Below are 20,070 nucleotides of genomic sequence, written 5' to 3' on the forward strand. Positions count from 1 at the left end.
CATTCTAAGAACTCAAAACGTAAACCACCCTCAAGCCAAAACACCCAATCAGGGTCAAATTTCATGGAGTTTTAGCTTCATAATGACAGAAGAACCATAACAGTCCTTCTGAATCTGACTTTTTATAGCAACTACGTAGGCCTAACATCTGGCCTTGGTTTACATGTCTAACCTCAGAGGTGAATGTTACGTGAGGACAGCAACAAATACTACTCACTGTAGCACAACAGTAGTGGAGTGCTGTAGACTGTGGATCTGATTCTGTAGCAAGGCAAGTGAGTTTCGGGGTCTGTGCGACAATGCCTATTCTACTCATCCTCTATTACGGTTTCCTTTAAAAACAGTGGTCTCATCACCTTTTACTGGACATAAGTCATAAGCCTACCTTATTAGTAGAACATATACAGCACCTTCAGAAAGTATTCATAGACATTGTTGTGTTACAGCCTGAATTCAAAATGGATGAAATACATATATATTTTTCTTCACCCACCAACACACACACACACACACACACACACACACACACACACACAATGACAAAGTGAAAACATGTTTTTAGAAATCTCTTGAAAATCAAAGCTCAAGTTGTCACATGGGGCATTGCGCTACCACTACCAGCATTTTTTTGTTGCCAAAGACATATATTAAAAAAAAAAAAAAGACTTCACAGATCTTCATTGTAAAGGGTTTAAACACGGTTTCCAATGCTTGTACAATTAACCATAAACAATTCACGAACATTCACCTGTGGAACGGTTGTTAAGACACTAACGGCTTATAGACGGTAGGCAATTAAGGTCACAGTTATGAAAACTTAGGACACTAAAGAGGCCTTTCTACCGGGTCTGAAAAACACCAAAAGAAAGATGCCCAGAGTCCCTGCTCATCTGCGTGAAAGTGCCTTAGGCATGCTGCAAGGATGCATGAGGACTGCAGATGTGGCCAGGGGAAAAAATTGCAATGTCCGTACTGTGAGACGCTTAAGACAGCGCTACAGGACGGACAGCTGATCATCCTTGCAGTGGCAGACCACGTGTAACAACACCTGCACAGGATTGGTACATCCGAACATCACACCTGCGGGGCAAGTACAGGATGGCAACAATAACTGCCCGAGTTACACCAGAAATGCACAATCCCTCCATCAGTGCTCAGACTGGCCGCAATAGGCTGAGAGACTGGACTGAGGGCTTGTAGGCCCGTTGTATGGCAACCAGACATCACCGGCAACGACGTTGCCTATGGGCACAAACCCACCGTCGCTGGACCAGGCAGGACTGGCAAAAAAGTGCTCTTCCCTGACGAGTTGCGGTTTTGTCCAGCATGCGGTTTTGTCCAGCATGCTGTTCAAACAGCTGGGAGACAGACAGAAGGGTGTGTTCCTAACTCAACTGTTCTACCTTGTTGTCTAGCAAAAATATCCAAGGTGGATAAATATAAAGATTAGTTGGCTATTCATTGGCACGTGGGCTTGTGCGACTGCTGACTGTTTGAAATGCACTGTATTTGACCTTTAATTGTAATTGAGAGAACACAGTACAAAACATTAAGAAGAACTGCTCTTTCCATGACAGAGTGACCAGATGAATCCAGGTGAAAGCTATGATCCCTTAAATGTATCCTGTTAAATCCACTTCAACCAGTGTAGATGAAGTGGAGGAGACAGTTGAAAGAAGGATTTGTAAGCCTTGAGACATGGACTGTGAATGTGTGCCAATCAAAGGGTGAATGGGCAAGACAAAATATTTAAGTGCCTTTCAATTGGGTATGGTAGTAGGTGCTAGGCACACCAGTTTGGGTCAAGAAATGCAATGCTGCTGGGTTTTTCCACGTTCAACAGTTTCCGTGTGTATCAAGAAAGGTCCACCACCCAAAGGACATCCAGCCAACATGACAACTTGAAGCATTGGCGTCAACATGGGCAAGCATCCCTTGACACCTTGTAGAGCCCACGCCCCAACAAATTGTGGCTGTTCTGAGGGCAAAAGGGGAGGGGGGTGCAACTCAATATTAGTATACTCAGTGTATATTGTGAATAGCCCATTAGTTTGAAACAAATCCTTTAATTTTAGACATCGGCCCACTATTTTTTGAAGAACTTTGTTTACCAAAATGGTGCCAGCCTTAAAATGAAAGCGTGTGTGGGGAGGGACAAGAAGTAGAGTTCCTCAGTCAGCCCAGCCAGTGAGAGAGACTGAGGGTTGCTGTGGTATTTGCTGTGGTATTCAGAGCCAGATAGGACAGAGAGGAGTGCACTGCCCTGCCCAGACGTATCCACCCTTACTACCAGTTTATTACCGCGTGGGACTCCAGGCGTAGAATTCCTCCAACATCGACCTCAATAGCACCTCTGTTCTGGTGGTGTTTGAATGTCAAACACACTGCGATACAAAGGAGCCATGTCTCAGTATGTGTGTGAGGGGGGGGGGGGGGGGGCATCTACACTATTAGGCATCTTCTTGTGTGGGGGCTACTATGGCTATGCTAGCTAGGCCCAACATAAGCACAGAAATGTTAGGCCTATTTATTGTAAGCTTTCGATTAGATGTGAAGCCATAACATGAAGGAAGTAATGAGGTGAGGAGGCCTAGACATAACATGAAGGAAGTAATGAGGTGAGGAGGCCTAGACATAACATGGTGATTTAACATGATCTACTCCCAGTAGATAATGTGTGGCCCATGTAATAATCAGACCAATCTGATTTGTGATGACATTTCCCATCAGGGATGAATAAAGTACTGTACCTAATCTGGTTTTAGCAGTACGAAACAGTATGCACTCACTACTGTAAGTCGCTCTGGATAAGAGCGTCTGCTAAATTACTAAAATGTAAGCAACAGCGACTGAAACTACTTCGCATCACTGTATATTACCAGTACAGTCTGAGGGGACAACGAATCACCATCACAGGGTGTTGTCTAAATGAGATATAGCCTAGGTCTGATGTCACAGGTCCCGACTCCTGCCCGTCTACTTATGGTTCAGAGACACATGGTTATGGAGGAGAAGTAACGGACCTGCCGTTTGGCTGTGGTCCATATCAGGCTGTCAAACATATCTATGCCTCCTCACCTCATTACTTCCTCCTCAAAATGGTCAGAATTCCTGGTTTTTGCACTGCGGCTGCTGGCCAGCAGGTTGTCCTCAGCAACCTGTTGGCCAGTTATATACCCTACCGTTCAAAGGTTTGGGGTCACTTAGAAATGTCCTCGTTTCTGAAAAAGCCATTTTTGTTGGTCCATTAAAATATCAAATTGATCAGAAATACAGTGTAGACATTGTTAATGTTGTAAATGACTATTGTAGCTGGAAACGGCAGATTTTTTAATGAAATATTTACATAGGCGTACAGAGGCCCATTATCAGCGACCATCAATCCTGTGTTCCAATGGCACGTTGAGTTAGCTAATCCAAGTTTATCATTTTAAAAGGCTAATTGAAAACCCTTCAGATATGTAAACATTATTAAAGTGGCAATATTTAAAGTGGCATTGTTTAAAGTGACTAGTGATCCATTTATTAAAGTGGCAAGAGATTTGAGTGTTTGGCTGTTTAATTAACAGTCTGATGGCCTTGAGATGGGACCGAGAAGCTGTTTTTCAGTCTAGCTTTGATGCACCTGTACTGACCTTGCCTTCTGGATGATAGCGGGGTGAACTGGCAGTGGATCGGTGGTTGTTGTCCTTGATGAACTTTTTGGCCTTCCTGTGACATCGGGTGATGGTGGTGCGGTCTGCAAGACACCTCTGGAGAGCCATGCGGTTGAGGGCGGTGCAGTTGCAGTACCAGGCTATGATACAGCTCTACAGGATGCTCTCGATTGTGCATCTGTCAAGGTTTGTGATTGCATCGTCTGTGGGCCTGTTTGGGCGCTATGCACACTGAAGTGGGTCTAGGGTGGCCGGTAAGGTGGAGGTGATATGATCCTTGACTAGTCTTTCAAAGCACTTCATTATGACAGAAGTGAGTGCTACGGGAAGTAGTCATTTAGTTCAGTTATCTTTGCCTTCTTGACTACAGGAACAATGGTGCCCATCTTGAAGCATGTGGGGACAACAGACCGGGATAGGGAGCAATTCAATATGTCAGTAAACACACCAGCCAGCTGGTCAGCACATGCTCTGAGGACGCGGCTAGGAATGCCGTCTGAGCCAGCAGCCTTGCGAGGGTTAACACGTGTAAATGTTTTACTCACGTCAGCCACAGAGAAGGCAGGAGGGGGGCTGGATTTCTTTTTGTAGTCCATGATTTCCTGTAGACCCTGCCACATACGTCTCGTGTCTGGGTTGTTGAATTGTGGCTCCACTTTGTCCCTGTACCGGCATTTCACTTGTTTGATTGCCTTGCGGAGGAAATAACTACACTGTTTATATTCAGCAATATTCCCAGACCTCTTTCCATGGTTAAATGCGGTGGATCGCGCTTTCAGTTTTGCGCGAATGCCGCCATCCATCCACAGTTTCTGGTTAGGGTAGGTTTTAAGTCACAGTCACATCTCCAATACACTTCCTTATGAACTCACTCACCGAGTCAGCGTATAGATCAATATTGTTCTGAGGCTGACCGGAACATATCCCAGTCCGTGTGATCAAAATCTTGATGCGTGATTTCTGATTGGTCAGACCAGCGTTGAATGGTTCAATTTAATGGTACATCCTGTTTGAGTTTCTGCCTGAGACGGTAGGAGCAAGAATGTGCCGTGGTCGGATTGGCTGAAGTGAGGGCGGGGGAGGGCTTTGTATGCATAGTCAAAGTTAGAGTAGCAGTGATCAAGTGTATTACCCTCGCGAGTACTGCAGTCAATATGCTGATAGAATTTAGGTAGCCTTGTTCTCAAATTTGCTTTTTTTTAAATCCACAGATACAATAAATGCAGCCTCAGAATACATGGTTTTCAGTTTACATCAAGTCCAGTTTAGTTCCTCGAGGGCCGTTGTGGCGTCTGATTGTGGGGCAATGTACACAGCGGTGACGATAACTGGCGAGAATTCTCTTGGGAGGTAATATGACTGGCATTTGGTTGTAAAGAATTCTAGGTCGGGTGAGCAGAAGGACTTGAGTTCCTGTATGTTGTTATGATTACACAATGAGTCGTTAATCATGACGCATACACCCCCGCCCTTTCTCTTCCCAGAGAGGTGTTCATCTCTGTCGACGCGATGCATAGAGAAGCCCGGTGGCTGAACCGATTCCGACAACATATCCTGACAGAGCCATGTTTCCATGAAACAGAGAATGTTACAATCTCTGATGTCTCTCTGGAAGGCAACCCTTGCTCAAATTCCATCTACCTTGTTGTCAAGAGACTGGACATTAGCGAGAAGTATACTCGGGAGCGGTGGGCGATGTGCACGTCTACAGAGCCTGAACAGGAGGCCGCTCCGTCTGCAGAGCCGTTGTTTAGGATCGGCTTCTGGGAATAGATCCATGTTCTGGGTGGTGGTACAAACAGAGGATCTGCTTCGGGAAAGTCGTATTCCTGGTCATAATGTTGGTAAGTTGACATCGCTCTTTCGTCGTAATGTTGGTAAGTTAACTATAGAGTGTGCGGCTCTCTTTTATTTTCAAATTTACTCCGCTAGCCAGCACCTCGCCTAAATAGGTGTGTGTTTATTTTCTTCTAGTAAGTTGACTATGCCAATAGTTCTTCCAGGCTGTATGTAATAAGACTTAAGATTTCCTGGGGTAACAGTGTTAGAAATAATACATACATACATACATACATACATCTAAATACTACACTGTTTCCTAAGGACTGGAAGCGACCATCTCTGTCGGCACCATTTTGCATCAAAATAGTGTTTACAGATGTGGGTATATGGTCTGATATACCACTGCACAACGTGGAGTGCTAGGACACAGCCTTCAGCCGTGATATATTGGCCATACATTACAAATCCCTGTGGTGCCTTATTGCTAAACTGGTTACCAACATAATTAGAGTAAAAATACATGTTTTATCATACCCATGGTATACGGTCTGATATACCACGGCTGTCAGCCAAGCAACACTCAGGGCTTCGAATCACCCAGTTTATAATAGAAGTCATAGAAAAAGTATAAGGGAGGAGTCAAATCAAAACATAAGATATCTGCAAAAGAGGAAGAGAGTCAAACAATAACACTTAATGAGTGTCATGTTCCTAGAATTAGGATCTCTGTGGTCATGTTCTGATTTCTTCTTAACGCTGTAGTTAGTTTCAGGACCTCTTTCACACTACTGTCAAAGCGCGCTCGCTCACTAGATCAATTCCTGAATGCTGCTCCTGATCCCTTGTCTTTTTTGTCTCCACTCTGTTACTAAAGCTTTTATACCCCTGCCCAAATAATATCCCCAATGCTTTCACAGACTGTTCCCATGGACCAAAACAGCAGAACTCTCCCTCCTATTCCAGACTGTTCTTATCGACCACAACAGCAGAACTCTCCCTCCTATTCCAGACTGTTCCCATGGACCAAAACAGCATAAATCTCCCTCCTATTCCAGACTGTTCTTATGGACCACAACAGCAGAAATCTCCCTCCTTTTCCAGCAGCTGCTGAAATCAATGAGCACGCTGTGGAGCTCAGACAGGCAGCCATGCAGGCAGCCATGCAGGCAGCCAGAGGAAAACAGGATTATGTCTAGGCTATATCACAGACCCGTCTATTCAAATCATACAGATGCTAACGAGTGAACTGTTTGACATTATTTGGCAGAGTGCAGGGCTAACTGAAATGCCTGAATAAACCAGGGTTTTGGGTCATCATTGACATGTCATAATTAAAACACTAGGGACTAACGACTGAACAGTTCCTGAGTATACGGCAGGTGAGATGGGTTGGAAGTCAAGCCTAGGATAAGGAAACTGGCATACAGAGAAATAGGCTCTATAAATATACTTATGACAAAGACTGTTTTGAGGCGTTTTCAACCACAGAGATGTACAAATTGATATGAGTTCAGTATAGGCCTACTTTTCCCCAACATGATTCATGCCTCAGCTCTGGCTTCAACTTCATTGCAGAATGTGTCATTTTATTTTAAAATAGGCTACTATTGTGAGTAGTAGGCTGAATGTTTGTCCATTTCTCCACATTTCTAGGACCCCTTCCTTCCACACAACACACTGGAACCTCCCTCTTAGATTTCAACACAAAGCCTTACAGTCTTCTACTCTCCGGATATCAATAAGAAAAATAAAACCGGAGCAGGAAGTGTGTGTGCTAACAGAGAGCAGCCGTAGAACCGGGGCAGTTCAGTTCAAAACACTTGTTTCCCAGACAGAAAGGTTGGGTGCAACAGGAACTGCCAGATGATGATTTACATAGCAGCAGTACAGGTCATAAACAAACATTTTTCTCCCAGACAGGAAATGAGTTAAGTGGAAAAATAAAATCTTGGAATGCCAATTTTGAAAACAAATAAAAATCTGAAAAATGGCTACTATAGCATGTAGGCTAAGGTTAGTTGACTGCTTTAGGGACACTTCCCAGGATTCATCACCTAATGTCTCAGTTTGACATGCTTTAGGGACACTTTCCAGGATTCGGGGACACTTCCCAGGATCCATCACCTCATGTCACAGTTTGACATGCTTTAGGGACACTTCCCAGGATCCATCACCTCATGTCAGTGTTTGACATGCTTTAGGGACACTTCCCAGGATCCATCACCTCATGTCAGTGTTTGACATGCTTTAGGGACACTTCCCAGGATCCATCACCTCATGTCAGTGTTTGACATGCTTTAGGGACACTTCCCAGGATCCATCACCTCATGTCAGTGTTTGACATGCTTTAGGGACACTTCCCAGGATCCATCACCTCATGTCAGTGTTTGACATGCTTTAGGGACACTTCCAGTGTTACCAACATGCATCATGTAATGTAACAGTTTGACAATGAACAATGTGGCTGATTAAATTCAACTCCACAACTTCCGATGGAGTTGAACGGCGACTCGAGTGGGCGGACAGGAGCGCCGACGTAACAAAATTAAGTTATCAAAAACAACTGATTTCAGCATCCAAATAAACAGTCCGTAATTACACACACAACATTGGTCTACTGACTTCAGCATTGGTCTGTGTAATTGTAGGCTATTCTTTGGGTGCTGAAATAGAATTAAAAAAATTGTCACCACTCAACTCCATCGTGAATGGTGGATATGGGGTTTAGTTGTCTATGAACAAGGTAGCCATAGAGCTATACAGATCTATATACTGTTGTTCTGAGGTAGCCTAAAGGCTGCTTCACAGATTAAAGTGTTCAGTCAACCTATCTAGGCCTATCCAGAGGGCAACCCAAGCTGCTCATCCCAGTCTGAACAATGAGTCTCTGGTCTGTACTGCTGCTGTCTGAAGCGATTCCAGGTGGCCCTTTGGCTGATTCAGCATGTTGCTGCACCATGGCAACTGCCTGATCATCTGTAGAGGACATCTGAAGGGGTTTAAAACGTGGTGATGTTGCTAGCCCGTCCTTATGGAAGTCACGCTTTAGGCTAAAGCAGACCACAGTTGCTAGGCTATATGATACGTTTGCTAGGCCAATATATCATAGGGTAGGGCCTTATTTGGTATTTCATGAGAATCAAAACAAAAAAAAAAAAAAAAAAGCAGCAGCTACTCTTCCTGGGGTCCACACAAAACACAAAACATGACATAATACAGAACATTAAATAGACAAGAACAGCTCAAGGACAGAAGTACATATGTTTTTTAAAAAGGCACACGTAGCCTACATATCAATACATACCCACAAACTATCTTTGTCAAATAGGGGGAGGCGTTGTGCCGCGAGGTGTTTCTTTATCTGTTTTTTTTAAACCAGGTTTGCTGTTTATTTGAGCAATATGAGATGGAACAGAGTTCCATGCAATAATGGCTCTATATAATACTGTACGCTTTCTTGAATGGTGTGTTAATGTGTTACTGAGATGGTTGTTAAACACTTCTCTATGCGTTGAAAGATCTGATCATCTGAACAGCACAACTGTGATTGTAACCCTTAGGCATATGTCTTGAATAAAGCTCAGAGGAATTAGGCTACTTTGTTAGTTAGGCCTATTACCAAAATAAAATATTATTTAGGCTATCGGAGGAAATCCTGTGGAATAATGAATTTTATGACCCAAAGAAGCGTGTGACGCAAAGCTCGATTTAGGCTTGAACGAATGACTACCAAAGCCAAATGTAGGCTCTCTCTCTTTAAAAAAAAGCTTTTTTATAAAGAATGGGTTTTAATAAAACGCAACATGATAAAGACTAAAAGAACCAACAAATCATACAATAATTCTGGCAAAGCTTTGGGGCAGCTAAAAAGCATAAAGCACTGTGCTAAAATATCAAAATCAGACCATGTGTAAGGTATACTTTTGCTACTGCTGATTGTTAATTCACCCTATAGCAGAGGCTCAATAACACAAACAGCAACCCTCTCACTGGTTATGGAAGTGGCAAGCAAACACATCCTGTTTTTCAGACACAGTCAGATGTAGGGCTGGGCGATATGGCAAATCAATTATCACGATATCAATATTTTTTCATTCAATAACGATAATTATCACGATATGAATCAAACCGTGGTTAGAGAGTTGGGCCAGGAACCGAAAGGCTGCTAGATCGAAGGTAAAAGATTTGTCGTTCTACCCCTGAACAAGGCAGTTAACCCACTGTTCCCCGATAGGCCGTCATTGTAAATAAGAAGTTAATTGACTTGCCTAGTTAAATAAAGGTAACTTTTTTAAATTATACTTGAAGGAAAATTGTTCCATGTTTGTGGCCAGGGAGCACGTACCTGCGGTCAATTAAATTGATAAGGCTCTTGAAACCTTCCTTTTCGACTATGCTAATTGGTAGCATGTCCTTAGCAATGCATAATAGCATTTGTGAAGTCTTTGTCTTTTCAATGTTTGCTTGTAGGGCATAAACGCTGTCAGTGTTGACTGCTTCAGGCAAACATCCCTAGATTGGTATTGATAAACTCCCCTCAAGCACCAGCCAATCTCAAACTTCCTGCATGTTCCAAAGAGTGATTTTGCTTCAGATGTTGAAAAAGGTTTGTAGAATTACCAGACTTCGTGGCCACCCGTTTACGGCACAATTTGCACCGAACATTGCTCCGCTCTTTGTCGGACTTCAAAATGCCAAACCACTTCCAAATGACTGAAACAGTTTAACCCTTTTTATCAATAATTTCTTCGCTGGAAGCTGCTCCTTCTCCATGTCTATCACTACCACTGCTTTCACCTACATCACTCATTTTTTCATGGTTAATAATAGCTACTCCATCACTCGAGGTGCTAAGTGTTTTTTAGTGAGCGTATACCTCTACACGTGCATATTGTCACTTCTCCGCACGTTCCTGCTGCGTCACAGAGGTGAAATGGACTGCTGTACCTAATTATTCTATATCGACATTATCGAAAATTAATCTAAACATATCAATATTGAGGGAAGTAATTACCTCGATAATTATTGATATATCGCCCAGTCCTAGTCAGATGTAGTACAAAACTGAGCGGAGGACGTTTGTGGATTAGCTAAGACTTTACACACCCCACCCCAGTCCCTTCTCTGCCAGCTGGAGCGGCAAGGGGAGAATTTTGGGCGGGAAAACTATGCCGATATTGTTTGTGATGAGACAATAGTTTACTTCAAATTGTCTTTTGCACTCTGTCCATAAAGCCTAAAGCTACATGTTAATAAGGTCAAACATTACTCAGCATAATATATGGCTTCTATGGAATGTTTAACAAAGTTCTAACAGTAATTGATTAGTCATGGTTCAGCAACCCCTCTACAGGAAACAATATCATGCATTGCTCCAATTAGGCTACAGAATTGTAGGTATGATTCTACAGCTTTTCAAACTGCCTGAGGCCAAACAAGGGTCAAGAGGAAGTTTAGCCTACTCGGTTCAGTCATTTCCAGGTACAAATGGTCCATATTCCCAAAACCCATCTGCCATAACAGTGACAGCACTGACTGAAGAAATGCTGCAACAAGATGCCTTGCGTTCAAACTGAAACAAAGCACACAGGCAGACATCAAAATGCCCCGCTCCCAGCTCAGCTGTCCACGTATGTCTAACAGGCATCGTTTCACAATGGATGGGACAGTAATGGATCAGGGAGAGTAATGGATCAGGGAGAGTAATGGATCAGGGAGAGTAATGGATCAGGGAGAGTAATGGATCAGTCTGGTCTGGGCACAACAACACAAAAATCAAAGGTGGTCCAGTCAGCTAGTTATGTTCCCATTTGTACTTCACTATTTATATTTCTGACAACTTTTACTCCACTAAATTCCTCAAGAAAATAATGTACATTTTACTTCATACATTTTCTCCGACACCCAAAAGTACTCGTTACATTTTGAATGCTTAGCAGGACGGTAAAATGGTCCAATTCACATACTTATCAGGGGATTATCCCTGGTCATCCCTACTACTTCTGATTTGGTGGACTCACTAAACACATGCTTTTTGTAAAGATGTCTGAGTGTTGGAGTGTGCCCCTGGCTATCCGTAAATGTAATGTATAGGGTGGCAGGTATCCCAGAGGTTAGAGCGTTGGGCCAGTAACCGAAAGGTTGCTGGTTTGAATACTCGAGCTGACAAATCTGTCGATGTGCCCATGAGAAAGGCATTTAATCCCAATTTGCACCAGGGATACTGTACTATGGCTGACCCAGCTGATCGTCCTTGCAGTGGCAGACTACGTGTAACAACACCTGCACAGGATCGGTACATCTGAATATCACACCTGGGGGACAGTTACAGGATGGCAACAACAACTGCCCGAGTTACACCAGGAATACACAATCCCTCCATCAGTGCTCAGACTGTCCGCAATAGGCTGAGAGAGCCTGGATTGAGGGCTTGTAGGCCTGTTGTAAGGCAGGTCATCACCAGACATCACCGGCAACAACGTCGCCTATGGGCACAAACTCATCATCAATGGACCAGACAAGACTGGCAAAAAGTGCTCGTCACTGACGAGTCGCAGTCTTGTCTCACCAGGGGTCAGATTTGCGTTTATCGTCGAAGGATTGAGAGTTACACCGAAGCCTGTACTTTGGAGTGGGATCGATTTGGAGCTGGAGGGTCCGTCATGGTCTGTCACAGCATCATCGGACTGAGCTTGTTGTCATTGCCTGCAATCTCAACGCTGTGCGTTACAGGGAAGACATCCTCCTCCCTCATATAGTAACCTTCCTGCAGGCTCATCCTGACATGACAATGCCATGAGCCATACTGCTCGTTCTGTGAGTGATTTCTTGCTAGACAGGAATGTCAGTGTTCTGCCATGGCCAGCGAAGAGCCCGGATCGCAATCCCACGTAGCACGTCTGGGACCTGTTGGATCGGAGGGTGAGGGCTAGGGCCATTCCCCCCAGAAATGACCGGGAACATGCAGGTGCCTTGGTGGAAGAGTGGGGTAATAGCTCACAGCAAGAACTGGCAAACATGTTGTAGTCCATGAGGAGAAGATGAATGCACTTAATGCAGCTGGTGGCCACACCAGATACTGACTGTTATTTTTGATTTTGACCCCCTCCCACCCCTTTGTTCAGGGACACATTCAATTTCTGTTAGTCACATGTCTGTGGAACTTGTTCAGTTTATGTCTCAGTTGTTGAATCTTTTGTTCATACAACCATTTACAAATGTTAAGTTTGCTGAAAATAAAACGCAGTTGACAGTGAGGACGTTTCTTTTTTTGCTGAGTTTATGAACATGCAACGGTCGGATTAAGCAGGCAGCTAAATAACATTAGCTAGCACCTATATCAATTAGCAAATTATCTCGCTAACTACTAGTTAGTACAATAGCTAGCTAGTTGTCTGGCTCACTCACTAGTAGCACTTTAGCTTTCGAAAACCTTTCTCAGTGGTTAGCTTCACCCACGGCAAGGAGTGTCTATAAAATTGACAAGATAGTCAAGTGACCCCTCTAACAATGGAAATAAATGTCTTCAAAAATGAAAGGCAAGCAGGAGGAGGCGAGAACAGGTAGCCAATGAGGGCAGATACATGTGAACTAGGGTTGGGCAGTATCCAGATTTTCATAACGTTTCTGTACCATACCATATACAGTATTCCTGGAAGTACACACAAGAGGCACTATTATTTATTTTATACATTTCTTTATGCACAAAACAATTTAGGCAGCATCTTGATCCAGGCAGGGATTGATTGGTTACAGCAGAGACAAGAAGCTTGATCTTGTCATCTAGCCACTTAGCTAGAAAGTTCACAAACCAAATTAAAAGCTTGAGCCCTGAGCTGGACATAACTACCCCGGTGTACAGTATATCATCACCTAAGCCTAGTTTGAACAACAGGCCATTAGTAGAGGACTCAAAATATATCACAATACTATTTATGCGCTTAGTTGGCTGTACCAATACTCCAGTACTTTTCCTTCAAAATGTCTGTAGCGTATGAACGTTTTGGCCTACAAACGTATGAACCACTCTATGAAAATGGGAGACTAACGAACACGACCGGGTTCGTGAGACCCCCCAAGTGTCACGGGACTCGTCTGAAGGTAACACACACAAATGAATTGAAGTATAGCGGAAGTTGTGCCAACAACAATATCAGGTTAAATGGGTATATTTCCTGAGCTTTCTTACATCTCCTAGATATTGGACACTTCAATATCTTATTCCTTGTGATTTATTATTTGCCATCAATGCATTTGTTTTTCGATGCTTCTCTATGGGTTATAGTAGTAAGGGCCAAATTCAAATTATTCAAATTCAATTTTTTTGGGGGGGGATACCTAAAAGGGGTCCTAAAATTCAAAATCAAATATCTAAATGAGCCATGGTACGACCAACGTAAAACAATTCCGTACGTTAGCTTAGTAACCCCCGGTGTTGGTTGGTTGTACATTTGTATATAGACCTTTTTTGGAAGTATATACCGGCCATAACGGGAGTAAATTAAGTTAGTTGCACAGCGAAACTCCATATTTGGTGATCAACGAAAGTATTTTGACATTATAAAGCTTGCAGAGCTTTCGGGGCGTTAATACGTAACGCAGATACAGCAGGTTCAGTTGTCGATGAATGAGTTAGCGGCACTCATGTCAGGCTCATGACCAGAACCATTTCATTGCAGAAAATAACTCCGTATTTGGAAGTTGTATCATTATTATTATTTGATACATTGAAATTGTAGTTTGGCAAGTGTTAGATAATGGACTAAGGTAGCTAACTAGCTAACACACCATGCATGAAATCAGATTTGGGCTAACACGAGTAGGCTAGCTAAATTAGCAATATCACTACCTGCGGCTTATTCAATCCATGTGAACTCGCTTCACGGTGAATGATTCTGCGTCGCTAACGTTGGCTACCATTTTCAGCCACTATCGTTTCTTTATTAGCCACAAAACGGTTTTTAAAAGTTGACCGGTCACTTACACTTACCGGTGATTTCTTCGAATACCTATTTTGAATGAGAGATCCGACGTCTTTGCACCCCGATAGCGCCACTTTCACCCCCAACTTTCAATCGTACAACAACAAGTGTACCCCTCCCTCCAACGCAGTAAAAATCGTGTCTTCCATACACAAATGTCATTGGTTAGTATATAGGACCCATACGATATCGACCAATAAAACAGAAATTAGCTTCCTCTTTGGCCAATAGTGACGTTGAAACAGTATTGTGGGCGTGTTTCACGCTACTGCTGAAATGAATCCGGAAAGTTGTTAAAAATAATTACATGATACTGGAGTGCAAGAGGTTGGAATTCATTTTTAATTTAGTTAATATCTAGTTTTTTCATGTATCTGTATATGTGATTAAGGTACTCATAAAATGGCAAGATGTTGACCTATACGAATTATATTTAAAATGTAGCAGTATTATATACGTTTTAAGTAGACACCACATTGCCATGGATTCAGACAGCTCTGGGGAAATTCGAATCCACTGTGTAAAGTGGTACTTCCTTTGTGCAATGCCAGCTCTATAATCAGGCTTTATAAAGATTGATTGATGTGCTCACAGGTATGTCAGAACATAGGCAGAGAACATGGCCCCCAGGGTTGCGATTTACAATGCAACATTCTCCACTATGGACATAAAAAATGACATGAACAGCCTTTGAGAAATATCAAGGCCATAGAGCATAACAGCTTACCTCTCCAAGAAACGTATGTTGCCTGCCTACTGTAAAACGTATCAACCTCGTACACCAAATACCATGTATTCATTACAAACCATTATTATATGAGGCATCTGATCCTTGAAGTTGATGGCATGACATGACAGATTTGTAGAGCCAGTATGATGGCCATCCTTGCAATAGAGAGTGAGCTTACAGTGCCCAGGGACTTAAATACAACAGTATGTGTAGTCAGTTGGCGTATGTCTTACCTGGCATTGAATAGGAGGACATTTCATTATTTGAATGATGGGGCAATGTGCATAGCTCATATCTTATCATACTCTGCTATATGCCTTGCTGTCCCTGGCACTTCTGGTGTCACCTGTGGATAATGCACCTACAGTGGCTCGGACGTTGGCCGGTTGTAGATAAATTCCACCAGAGGGCAGTCATTTAATACATACTGACCGATGGAAGGTGAGGGGTTACTTTGAGGCACAGGCACGGCATACTAGTCTATGTTTACATCAGTGGCAAATGTAAATCTTGGTGGGGCAAAAAATAATAATACTGTTTAAGATGCATACCAGCAAAGTCATTACACAACACAATACTAAACAATATATTAATTTCACTATAACGGTGACAAACAGTGCCCACAAACTATTAAGGCCTACATAAAGCTGTCCCAACAGCAGTCCCAACACCTTACCACTGCTACACCTGGCTATCAGCCAGTGGTGTAAAGTACTTAATTAAGTAAAAATACTTTAAAGTACTTCTTAAGTCGTTTTTTTAGGTACCTGTACTTTACGATTTATAGTTTTGACTACCTTTACTTGACTACATTCCTAAAGAAAATAATGTACTTTTTACTCTATACATTTTCCCCGACATCCAAAAGTACTCATTACATTTTCAATGCTTAGCAGGACAGGAAAGAGATCCAATTCACTCATGAACATCCCTGTTTATCCCTACTGCTTCTGATGTTTCGTTTGTAAATTATGTCTGCGTGTTGTAGTTTGCCCCTGGCTGTCTGTAAAAGATGTCTGTGTTGTAGTGTGCCCCTGGCTGTCTGTAAAAGATGTCTGCATGTTGTAGTGTGCCCCTGGCTGTCTGTAAAAGATGTCTGCGTTGTAGTGTGCCCCTGGCTGTCTGTAAAAGATGTCTGTGTTGTAGTGTGCCCCTGGCTGTCTGTAAAAGATGTCTGTGTTGTAGTGTGCCCCTGGCTGTCTGTAAAATATGCCTGCATGTTGTAGGGTGCCCCTGGCTGTCTGTAAAATATGTTAATTCAGCCTCATTTACTGCCTTTTTAAAACACATAAGACATTAATGAGCGAGCTAGGATGGGCATAGTCAATATAACTATTTGTTCAGGACTTGAGAATTCAGAACATGTGACTTCTTACAGTATCTTACAGTCAGAACCGTAGGATAAATAAAGGTGGCATATAAGCAGACAATGAAAGCTCTTTCAATATTCAATGATTACATTTCTATAAAACAGGCTACACACAACACCACCAAGTCTGAACAGTACACAAAATGATGAGGGGAAAAGGGACCAAATGATTAGGGTGAGACACATGGGCTACTTACAGCTTACTACACAACATACACTTACGCTTTATGAGCTGCAGTATTCTTATCTCCCTGGCATATGCAGCAGCATACAAGACATTTTTGGACTCACCTTGTTGTGCTCACTTGAACAGGAAGGTGGCAAGGCAGTCCTTCGTGGGCAAATTCTGTCATGAAACTTTGTCATCAAAGTCTGTCTGGATTTATGGTGCTTTCAAAACAACTGGGAACCCGGGAAATAAACCAGGTTGAATCATGATGACTTCAGTGATCTTCAGGTCGGAGCTCTAGAAAGAGACCCGAGTTCCTAACAGATTTTTTTTTAAATCTGTGTTTGCAAACTGATATGTGATACCTATTAATGCCAAAATAACATGCAAAACAGGCTCTGTCACACCTACCTTGAATTACATCCCTAATCATCAGGCTAGATTGTATACTTACATCCTCTACATCCTCTACTTCACAAATAATCATTTGGAATTTGTTGTCAATGTCTCTAAATAACAACATGCTTGTAACTGTAATCCTCTGGGGTCCTCAGGATTTACCACAATATGCTAAAACATAATCGAGGGCTTCAATTCAGATGAGCTACAGCAATAGTGCATCAATTAGTTCCAATGCAGAAGACTTTGTGGTGAAAACTTGACGTTGACACGTTTTGGCCTCATCAAGAAGAGGTTTTTGTAATTAAAAAAAGTAACTAGGCAAGCCAGTTAAGAACAAATTCTTACTTGCAATGACGGCCTACCCCAGCCAAACTCGGACAACACTGGGCTATGGGACTCCCAATCACAGCCGGATATGGTGCAGCCTGGATTTGAACCAGGGACTGCAGTGACGCCTCCTGCACTGAGATGCAGTGACGCCTCCTGCATTGAGATGCAGTGACGCCTCCTGCACTGAGATGCAGTGACGCCTCCTGCACTGAGATGCAGTGACACCTCCTGCACTGAGATGCAGTGACGCCTCCTGCCCTGAGATGCAGTGACGCCTCCTGCATTGAGATGCAGTGACGCCTCCTGCACTGAGATGCAGTGCCTTAGACTGCTGCCCCGAGATGCAGTGCCTTAGACTACTGCACTGAGATGCAGTGCCTTAGACTGCTGCACTGAGATGCAGTGCCTTAGACTGCTGCACTGAGATGCAGTGCCTTAGACTGCTGCACTGAGATGCAGTGCCTTAGACTGCTGCACTGAGATGCAGTGACACCTCCTGCACTGAGATGCAGTGCCTTAGACTGCTGCACTGAGATGCAGTGCCTTAGACTGCTGCACTGAGATGCAGTGACACTTCCTGCACTGAGATGCAGTGACGCCTCCTGCACTGAGATGCAGTGACGCCTCCTGCACTGAGATGCAGTGACACCTCCTGCACTGAGATGCAGTGACACCTCCTGCACTGAGATGCAGTGCCTTAGACTGCTGCGCCACTGGGAAGCACAGGCTGAGTCAGTTGTGTCCTGGAAAACCTTGCAGAACAGAAGTTATTCTTCAAATCCCAGACAATAAGGTAAGCAAAAAACTTGCCTGAAAATGCTGTCAGTGGGCCTTTTAGGCACAATTCATCATTCTAGCTAAGCACAGCAGTCTCCAATTTTACTGATTTGAATGGCCTCAGACACAGGGGAATCCTCACCTGTTTTTGGTTGTGAATTAAAGAAAAAATACCAGTGTGCAGTATATTCAGATTACTCCCTGGTACATACTGTCCTGAATGACTTGAAAGAGTGATGAATGCAGATAATTTTCTTCTAATGTTTCATTGTTTTCCACCTTGAACATGGGAGCCTTTCACCAAAGTGTCTTGCTTTACTAAAGTAAGAAATGTTAAATGATGTCCACATTTCCATTGGTGGGTCCGAATATAAATGTTTGTAACGAACTGAGTAATAGGTCAACAAATGTATGCAGTGATCTAAAATGTCACCTTGTTTTGAAAACTGAATTCACAGCCCAAGTGTGTCTCTCTCTCTCAGCAGCTTGGCAAACGACGGCTGTGCCAGAGGGAGGACACATGACAGTTTGAGAAATGAGAGGATTTTCAATGAGAACACCCGAAAAGAAAGATTCTTTGCTGGGCTAGGAGGGATCTACAGGGTCATCCATTTGGGTAAATTGCTGCTGTAATTCAACCAAAGTGACAAGAATGCGTAGTGTCTCACACCAATGTGTAGGATGACCGCTGTTCTTTGAAAATAGCATTTCCTGAAATAGTGTGAATTGATCCCCTCAGACACACCAGGCTTCAGCTTGTCTTTTACACATGCACCAGGGTTTCCCTTAAGAAAATGTGAATTTAATTTACCTGCTATTTCAGAAAACTTCCAGATTCTTCTATGTTAGGGCGTCCACTCACAGTGCTCAGAATGACAGAAATCACATTTAGGGCTAGGCGTACAAATAAATAATCATACAAATTATGGATATTAAACATTTAGGTACATGTAAGTGTCTTATATCAGTTGAAAGCTTAAAATCTTAAAATCTAGCGAAAACATGCCATGCGATTGTTTGAGGACGGCGCCCCACAAAATATTTTTCCACCGGCACAGGTTTCATAAATTAACAAATAGCGATTAAATATTCACTTACTTTTTGAAATTCTTCCTCTGATTTGTCATCCAAAGGGTCCCAGCTATAACATGTAGTGTCGTTTTGTTAGATAAAATCCTTCTTTATATCCCAAAAAGTCTGTTTAGTTGGCGCCATCGATTTGAGTTATCCACTCGTTCAACATGTAGAGAAAGGAATCCAAAAATCTACCCCTAAACTTTGATTCAACAAGTCAAAATATGTTTCTATTTACTCCACAGATACCCTAAAATGTAACCAAACTATAATATTTCTAACGGAAAGAAGTATGTTCAATAGGAAACAGATTTTAGCAGGTGCGTTCTGTCTTCATGGCACGCAAACACAAATTTCCAAGACTGTGTCCTTCTACTAAAACTGTTATTTCTTATTCGTTTTTGAAGTTACAAGCCTGAAACCTTGAACATAGATTGATGACACCCTGTGGAAGCCATAGGAATTGCATCCAGAGAGCTATCCGGTTAGTTTTTCTTTGGATTTTCTCCTCCCCTATCTATTGTGTTATATTCTCCTACATTATTTTAACATTTCTACAAAACAAAGAGTTTTCTTTCCAATGGTACCAATTATATGCATATCCTGGCTTCAGGGCCTGAGCAATAGGCAGTTTACTTTGGGCACGTCATTCAGGCGGAAATGGCTTCACAATGGCTCAGCTGCCTATTCTTGTGCATTCATCATTTCATTGTGTGAATGGTTTGCCCTTTGATAAAACATTTTTTAAAAATATATTCCCCATTACATGTCACCAGTAGTAAATTAATCGTTAATCTCTG

The 20,070-nt window shown here is 42.7% G+C and overlaps 1 protein-coding gene across 16 annotated transcripts in view; it reads right to left on the reverse strand.

Annotated features, from left to right (window-relative positions):
• Positions 1–14,591, reverse strand: part of LOC110522500 (CYFIP-related Rac1 interactor A) — a 55,941-nt gene extending 41,350 nt beyond the window's left edge. For 2 of the 16 annotated variants that reach the window (XM_090233118.1, XM_090233117.1), the window contains exon 1: positions 14,428–14,497. The gene's annotated coding sequence lies outside the window, so the exon portion shown is untranslated. Of the gene's footprint in view, positions 1–14,286 lie in introns of all 16 variants that reach the window. The other 14 variants (XM_021600933.3, XM_021600930.3, XM_021600931.3 and 11 more) reach the window with 14 other exon arrangements.
• Between the last annotated feature and the right edge of the window lie 5,479 nt (positions 14,592–20,070).

Source organism: Oncorhynchus mykiss, chromosome 4, assembly GCF_057628025.1.
Source record: "Oncorhynchus mykiss isolate SJ-2025 chromosome 4, ASM5762802v1, whole genome shotgun sequence".
Classification (NCBI taxonomy): domain Eukaryota; kingdom Metazoa; phylum Chordata; class Actinopteri; order Salmoniformes; family Salmonidae; genus Oncorhynchus; species Oncorhynchus mykiss.